This window comes from Littorina saxatilis, linkage group LG1 (genome assembly GCF_037325665.1).
Source record: "Littorina saxatilis isolate snail1 linkage group LG1, US_GU_Lsax_2.0, whole genome shotgun sequence".
Lineage (NCBI taxonomy): Eukaryota > Metazoa > Mollusca > Gastropoda > Littorinimorpha > Littorinidae > Littorina > Littorina saxatilis.
Window position 1 is genome coordinate 4,734,510 of NC_090245.1, and position 9,460 is coordinate 4,743,969.

Sequence of the window (9,460 nt, forward strand, 5' to 3'; positions counted from 1 at the left end):
CTCTCTCTCTCTCTCTCTCTCTCTCTCTCTCTCTCTCTCTCTCTCTCTCTCTCTCTCCGAGCTCTCTCTCTCTCTCCGAGCTCTCTCTCTCTCTCCGAGCTCTCTCCGAGCTCTCTCTCTCTCTCCGAGCTCTCTCTCTCTCTCTCCGAGCTCTCTCTCTCTCTCTCCGAGCTCTCTCTCCGAGCTCTCTCTCTCTCCGAGCTCTCTCTCTCTCTCTCTCTCTCTCTCTCTCTCTCCGAGCTCTCTCTCTCTCCGAGCTCTCTCTCTCTCTCTCTCTCTCTCTCTCTCTCTCTCTCAAATACCGCAAGTTTAGTGCGTCGCGGGACCCCCTTCAAGAATTTCTAATACGATGTTCAGGCTTCTAGTGCGTATCACAAGGAAGCACAGATTAGGTAGCCCTGGGCTGTATCGGTATAAGACACAAGGAAGCACAGATTAGGTAGCCCTGGGCTGTATCGGTATAACGACACAAGGAAGCACAGATTAGGTAGCCCTGGGCTGTATCGGTATAAGACACAAGGAAGCACAGATTAGGTAGCCCTGGGCTGTATCGGTATAACGACACAAGGAAGCACAGATTAGGTAGCCCTGGGCTGTATCGGTATAACGACACAAGGAAGCACAGATTAGGTAGCCCTGGGCTGTATCGGTATAAGACACAAGGAAGCACAGATTAGGTAGCCCTGGGCTGTATCGGTATAACGACTTTTGACCCGTTACTCTCGAGAACAGGACACCATGCGCGGATAAGAAGAAACAAGGACAACACGGTGTAGAAAATCAGCCACCTTTCAAAATATGTTCATTCAAGGAACGAGGAGGAAAAGAAACCAGAAGAAACTCATGAAAGATTGTAGTGGCAGACAACTGAAAAAATAGCACCTCAACAAGAAGAAACAAAGACCACATTATGCCACAATCAGCTAATAGCCAGGCATATCCACTTGACCTATTTTATTATGATTGTGAAACGAGCAAGATATCATGCACGGATGACAACGAACAAATAGAACACAATGCTGACGGTTGGCCAAGCTCAAAGTTTATCGGTCGCATAAAGTTTAACGTGTCAGTTTATGACGCTGGAATGATGATTAACCGCTTTCAGACGTTAAGAAATCAACAGAACAATCGTAGCAAGGATAACAACGGAACAACGAAACAATGCTAACACGAAAATATCTGCCAAGTCCAAAGTGTTTCCATGACAAAAGCGTGCATTGGGGTGTGCAATTCCCAATCTTGTTAGGTTAAAGGGGTGAACTACTTCCAGATATCCAGCAAAAATGGCATGGTTAAAAACGAAAATTGTATCCGCCAAGTCAATGCAAACACAAAAACATCGGCCAAGTCCAGAGTGTTTCCGTGACAAAAGCGTACAATGGGGTGTATAATTCCCAACCTCGTTAGGTTAAAAGGGTGAACTACTTCCAGATATAAAAAAAAAATGACATGGTTAAAAACAAACAAGTCGCGTAAGGCGAAATTACTACATTTAGTCAAGCTGTGGAACTCACAGAATGAAACTGAACGCACTGCATTTTTTCACCAAGACCGCATACTCGTAGTTTCGTCAGTCCACCGCTCGTGGCAAAGGCAGTGAAATCGACAAGCCAGAATAGTGCGGTAATGGTCGCGCTGTGCTGCATAGCACGCTTTTCTGTACCTCTCTTCGTTTTAACTTTCTGAGCGTGTTTTTAATCCAAACATATCATATCTATATGTTTTTGGAATCAGGAACCGACAAGGAATAAGATGAAATTGTTTTTAAATCGATTTCGGGAAAAAAGTTAGACATAATTTTTATATTTTTAATTTTCAGAGCTTGTTTTTAATCCCAATATAATATATTTATATGTTTTTGGAATCAGAAAATGACGAAGAATAAGATGAACGTAAATTTGGATCGTGTTATAAAAAAAATTGTAATTACAATTTTCAGATTTTTAATGACCAAAGTCATTGATTAATTGTTAAGCCTCCAAGCTGACATGCAATACCAAAGTCCGGCCTTCGTCGAAGATTGCTTGGCCAAAATTTCAATCAATTTTATTGAAAAATGAGGGTGTGACAGTGCCGCTTCAACTTTTACAAAAAGCCGGATATGACGTCATCAAAGACATTTATCCAAAAAATGAAAAAAAACTTCTGGGGATATCATACCCAGGAACTCTTATGTAAAATTTCATAAAGATCGGTCCAGTAGTTTAGTCTGAATCGCTCGACACACACACACACACACACACACACACACACACACACACACACACACACACACACACACACACACACACACACACACACACACACACACACACACACACACACACATACACCACGACTCTCGTCTCGATTCCCCCTCTATGTTAAAACATTTAGTCAAAACTTGACTAAATGTAAAAATGTACACCAAAAATCTGCCAAGTCTAAAACCCCTGTCACACTGTACCGCGTTTCCACGGAGTTGGCACGGCGTTGTAAATTTCTCAGAGCGCCGTGGGATCGCAGGAAAATCAGAACGCCGAGCGACGGCGCGTACTTTGTGCATGGCGTTCTTGGGGACCCCACCACGACAAATGGAGATGCCACCGCGTTGCTCCTGCGCTGTAGGAGACCCTACTGCGCTCGCCTCGGCGTTCTTCATTTTTGTTGGACGCCGCGGAAATACCGTGAGGACGCAGCCCTAGTGTGACAGGGGATTTAAAATCGCAGAAAATGGATGGTGTATAAGTGCTTGATAATGGAAGGGTGCTCCCCTTCTAGAGACGCAGAAAAGAGTGAAAGAAAAAATAACAGCACAGAGAAAGAAAGAAGTAACAAGGGTAGTAACAAGGGTAGTAACAAGGGTAGTAACAAGTTTAGTAACAAGGGTATCATTTGTCCGACAACCTGAATTGTTCTTTGCTTTCTCTCTCGTACCTTCTTTATTTGTCAAAGCGGGAACGTTGTGATGAAGGTTATCCCAACCCTATAGAGCAGGCTCTGGCCTATTGACTGCCCTTGCGTCTGTTGTTGGCCATAACCTGCTCTTTTGGGTTGAGATAAAGTTAAAGGGTCGGCAGCATAAAATAGAGTCGGTCGGGTCACCGTAAACAGCACCCCTCCCCCCCCCCCCCTTTATACTTACCTGAACTTGAAGGTGTACACGTCCCAGTGAGGAGAATGTCACTTTCAGACATTCAGAAGAGAAAAGAAAAAAATGCCAGCAAAGGGAAAGGTAACAACAAGGGTATCAGTCTTCCGGAAACATGTTCTTTGCTCCTTCTCGCGCCATTTCTTTTATCTTCCTCTTTTTGCCCCCTTTCTCTTTCTACTCCTACTCCTCTTTCACTGTGTTTCTATTCACTCGCGGCGTGTCAGAAGAGCAACAAACAAGGGCAATTACTCTGCGGGTATTTTGGGTGGGTGTTTTTGTGCCACTGAGTTACCCACTCCTGCAGTCATGCACAGGTGGATGCATTTGGTCTGCGCATGGCTTGAATTAGCTACTGCTGCTTCTTGAAATAAGCAAAGAAGTCTGCTCTTACCCTCTTAGGAATAAGTGTCATGAGAAAAAGCTCTCTAAGTGCATGTACTTACATCAAATAAAAGTAATGTTCAAATCAAGCACAAGGAGGCCGTTTCTGCTTGGGATGTGTTTGTGGGAGTTGCGTTGGGATATTCATTAGGCAACAAAATAAAATATGTTAATTTCATAGGACAATGCCCCCAAAGAAATTATGGTCGGTAGGTCGGTTACTTTTTTTAAGCCACCATTAGTATAATGGGGCGTACAGGATTTGCTCTGTCTGTTTTGTTTGTTTGTTTGTTTGAGGCGGGCGGGCGGGCGGGCGGGCGGTCGATGTTTGTCGGGTAAGACTTGTATCTCTCTGTCAATTAAGCTCAAATTTCGTGAAATTGTTAGGAATAGGGTTAGACGGGTGTATGCAAAAAATTACATTCCTAACGGTAGTCAAACGGAAGATATTAGCTTTTAACGCTTTTACAAACCGAGCCAGGGGACGAAACCCACTGACAGACTTATACCTTTGCGGGAATTCCCTCACCCAGAACTCCGAGTTACTTCCCTTTGAGTTTCGTTGGATTAGAACTCCGGACAAAAACAAGTGTTGACCTTAACGGGGACAAGAAGCCCGCCCTTGGTAATATGGGGTGGGACATGTATTTTTGATCGAGACTTCATGTAAATCTCAAACATTATAGATTCTTCATAACGACCGATTTTTGAAGAATTATTCCGTAAATAAACAAATAAATAGTGACGTCATTTGAACTACACAGTCTATAATTATGTGGTGGGTTGTGGACGACCCACTTTTGAATTAAAGAAGGCATTTTACTTTGTTTATTTCTATTTGGATGGCGTGGGTTGTGTAGAAGGATACTTTTTATGTTGAATATTTCTTTAGAAAGTATGGGCCGTTCATGAGTAATATCATTGGTACTGTGAAGGTTAAGTGACGCAAAAGTGTGTACGTCATTTACTTTGGAAAGAGGCGGTAATGAGTTACTTCCTATCACTGACAGCATGCGAACATGCGTTGGATTATTAAGCCGCCTTGTAAAGGGTGCTTACTGGATTTGCTCTGCCTGTTTGTCCGGGTTTCAGGTGTTTGTTTGTCTACCATGTCACCACGTGTAAAGAGCTCGGTCAAAATTTTTTAACATTATTTATTGATTTATTCATTTAATTGTTTTTAATTAATTCTTCTAAAATGTATTTATTTACTTTAAAAAAAATATTATAATTTATTCATTTAAAAAAAATTCTCCCTCCCTCTGTCTGTCTATCTGTCTGTCTCCGTGTCCCACCCCCATATTACCAAGGGCGGCTTCTTGACCCCGTTAAGGTCAACACTTGGTGGGTTTTTTACACTGGAACGTGTGGCTTTTTATTGGCAGGAAATCGTGCGAACTGTGTCCCCTGGATTTCGGAGAAGAGTAACTTCCCTTGTTAAGACGTGTTTTTTAGTTTAGAAAAAAATGTCCTACAGTTGGGAGGGAAAAATAGGGTCGGTCAGGGATTCGGAAACATTGATTTTGTTGTATTGGCCTTACAAATAGCAGAGTGGTTTTAGTTCTTGACTGCCAGGGTGTTTCATCTTAATTACGAACCATAACGATAGGTGCATTAGTCACTAATGGGTGACTTCTAAAACAGACCATTTGCCGCTTGGAAGAAATGTGCTATAGGTTAGATAAAACAGTACCTGTAACAGCTCACAACTTCTCACATCGTAAGTTACTCCCACCGACAATACTTCAGTATTGCAGAAGCAATGTACAGGGATGTCGTATATTTGGCGTTGGTAGAACGCCGAAATGTTTTTGAAATTGAAGAAAACTTAGCCGTCATTTTGGCTGAGTTGCCGAACTTCGTTCACGGTGGTGGATTGTTGAAACTGAAATGGCCATTTTGGAATATTTGCCGAAGAAAAGCAAATTGTGCATGGAAACATCCCCACAGTTCTGTTATTATGAAAGAGTTAACGGACATTTATTTATTGATGGTTTACCTTCCCGTTAACGAACAGGCACACATAAACAGAAATAGACAAATTCCGGAAATAACTCTGTCGGGTTTGTGCGGGTTGTAAAAGACCACATGTAGAGAATTTGTTTGTTTGTTTGCTTGTTTGTTTTTGTTTGTTTGTTTGTTTGTTTGTTTGCTTAACGCCCAGCCGACCACGAAGGGCCATATCAGGGCGGTGCTGCTTTGACATTTAACGTGCGCCACACACAAGACAGAAGTCGCAGCACAGGCTTCATGTCTCACCCAGTCACATTATTCTGACACCGGACCAACCAGTCCTAGCACTAACCCCACAATGCCAGACGCCAGGCGGAGCAGCCACTAGATTGCCAATTTTAAAGTCTTAGGTATGACCCGGCCGGGGTTCGAACCAACGACCTCCCGATCACGGGGCGGACGCCTTACCACTGGGCCAACCGTGCCGGTCACATGTAGAGATGAGCCACGCGATCAAAATTGGCCGATAATGTCACGAGGAAAAGGTTGCCTCTCTGTTTCGAAGAGAAACAACTCTTTCACAGTTCGTACAAACCCGACAGAAATATTTCCTAGAATCGTCTATTAGAAGTTACAGCGTCAACTCTCCAGAGAGATGACTGGAGAAACTTATTTTCCATTAAAATAATTATGTTAATGGTTTGAATACAAAATTTTAAAAAAAAACTTAAAAAGCCTTTCTCAAATGTTCGATGTGACTAACCCTGGAAAAGGATACATGATGTTGGAAAAAACCCGTGTGGCGTGTCTTTGAACAGAAATTCGCACAAATCACCCGCCGAATCAACTAATACATTTTCTCGTTTTGTTTTGATTGTTTTGAATGTTCTCTATTCGATGTTTTTTTTTTAAAAACTAAAGGTTTCTTGGGATTGGGTCCCATTCAAGAGCTTGAACTGACATATAAGTGGTGATCTGCAGGATGGTATGTACGCCGAAGGGCAGTAACTTTGGGAGGGCAGAGACCATAGAGTAAAGCCATTATCTCCCCTTGTACACGACCCAGCAAGCCCTTGTTGTTTACAGGCCATGGACGTACCTCAGCAGGGGAATGAATGCTAAACACACCTGTTTGTTTCTAGGTGCTCGTAACGCGGGAAATGGCGAAATACTTTCGCGGAAAACAAATCCAGTCGCGCGCGGATAATAATAACCTGAACCAGTATCAAAGACTCCTCATTTGCGTTACATGGTAAAAACCAGAAACTCAATCAAAAAATGGGGAGCGAAATGATAGGTAAGAGGGGTGGGGAAAGGGCTAAAGCGCCGAGAGGACTCTGGCTGTGAAGTATGTTTCGAAAAGTCTTTTTACTGAGACCTCCGTCGTGATCAAAAGTAATAAATTGCAGGCCTCGAATACAACGAGGGCCAGAGAGAGAACACAAAAACAAAAATCAAATAATGAGTTCAGCAGTAATCACTTAAAATGAAACCGGCACGGTTGGCCTAGTGGTAAGGCGTCCGCCCCGTGATCGGGAGGTCGTGGGTTCGAACCCCGGCCGGGTCATACCTAAGACTTTAAAATTGGCAATCTAGTGGCTGCTCCGCCTGGCGTCTGGCATTATGGGGTTAGTGCTAGGACTAGTTGGTCCGGTGTCAGAATAATGTGACTGGGTGAGACATGAAGCCTGTGCTGCGACTTCGGTCTTGTGTGTGGCGCACGTTATATGTCAAAGCAGCACCGCGGCCCTGATATGGCCCTTCGTGATCGGCTGGGCGTTAAGCAAACAAACAAACAAACAAACAAACTTAAAATGAAGAAAGCATTAAATGAATATGAAACGGTAATATATTATTAGTTATCGTTAGATGTCGCTGTGATATCCACATTTATGTCACAGTACGGAGATTTAAGAAACGAAACGTTGGGACGTTTCGTTTTGAAGTTGTGGTAAACGTCATTATTTCGGGGGTTTCTCGCTGGAAAGGTGAAGGTCAACTGAAACGGAACGTGGAACGTCAAAACGCAGTCACGTTTTCCACCCCCAAAAAACGAACAATATTTCGTCAACTTTTGTGAGTATTTTTGCACACTAACAGTTTTATTTGTTGGCCATTTTATGCATTGCTAGATTCATCAACCCTTTCACAGTCTTTCAGCGCTGAGAATGTGTTCATTGGAGGTAGACAACTGTTGTGAACTGAAATATTTTGAAGGGTGCTGATCCTGGTACATTTATCCAACTTCATGGTGAGAAAGCAAATGGCGAAGCAGAAGTAGGTCATCGCATCGAATTTTTATTCTGGCTTCGTATGTGATCAGGTGCATGAATTGAAAAATGTGAAGCTCTTGTGCGTGCAATGCGAGTATGTCAATCCTTTATTGACTCGTGGAGTTGAAATTATGCCATGCCCAGTCAGCGGATCATATCCTGCCATGCCCGGCCTTTCATTCCGAAACGAAACGTGAATACATCTAAATCTTGTCTGCGGCCTATGCCGTCTCGTTACACGTTCCGTTTCGCGGGGTGACTCATTCACCAAACGAAACGAGCTGCAAAACGAAACGTGCTGTTTCTTAAATCTCGGTAGTGTCTCGAAAGGCGGAAACATATCAGATTTCCTTTCTCGACAATGTGACTGATAATCATAGCCACATTTAAAGGCACAGTAAGCCTCCCGTAAACCATCACAGATACTGTCAGGCTTTTACACACAGTACAAACACCCTTCCATTTGAACGCTCACCAAACGGGAACATCCTAGGTGCCCTACGTAAAGAGCGAGCAATTTTCAAAGAATTAATTATGCGGATTGTGTCGGAGACAATCGGACCGTGGTGCGTTTTGGCGCTAGACCTAACTTTTAAAATCTAAATAATAAATTGACAGCTTATTACACAAACATTCTTAAATCATAAAAGAATTCTTTTTTCATCAAGACAAGATCAGTGCAATTCGAAGTTTTGAAAGTTTGAAAAAAGAAAAGCCCGGAAGCAGGGTCACGCAAGGTCGTGGTTCTCGTAGCAGACGACGGTTTATGCCTATCGCCAGTTCCTCTGAACAGTCAAAAGCCATCGCGAGAGTTCTTGTGAACCACAGCCGTTTGTTTCGTGCATAGTCAGAGGTACATAATAACGTGCTATTGCAGATAAGCTCACAGCGAGTCGCATTCAAATTACTAACTGACGACTACATTGTGAAAAATGGAAACTTGATCACACGGGTTCACGATGGCTCAGGGGTAATATAATCCACGCAAAAATAAATTCTTTGAAAATTGCTCGCTCTTTACGGAGGGCACCTAGGATGTTCTCAAGCGGTGAGTGTTTAAATGAAAGGGTGTTTGTTGACTTACTTACTTGACTTATTCCTGTAGACTCCCTGTGGAGCATAGGGCCGCCGTTTAAATGAAAGGGTGTTTGTACTGTGTGTAAAAGCCTGACAGTATCTGTGATGGTTTACGGGAGGCTTACTGTGCCTTTAACGATAACGAATTTATTGCGTTTTGTTTTGAAAAATGTTATACATCGTTTTGAAAATAAACAAGAGTACAAGACATGCTCCGCCCATGTAGCTGCCGACGAATCATTTCTTTGGGATTACCTGAAGGTCTCAGTCAACCAAGACCTATCGCATACACATAGCAAAGCCTCCGAATGGTATCGTAAACCAAGAATAGAGATGAAACGGATTAGATCGTCCCTTTTTGATTTGGAAGGTGACGCGTAGAAGTTCGTCTGACAACTCAGATTGTGCTTTCACTGAACGATGGGGATGGATGTGATCAGAGTGTCAAGGAATTGTCTTTTGCTATCACAGAACCGACAAAAAGACTTGTGATTATGTAACCATACGTCGCAAAGATCAAGTTAAGAACTATGGACAGAGAATGCATGTGACTCAACTCTCCCTCTCATTTCCACTGCAGGGGCGGACGAGGGGGGGTTTCTGGGGTTTCCGGAAACCCCCCCCCCCCCCTAGCCAAAAA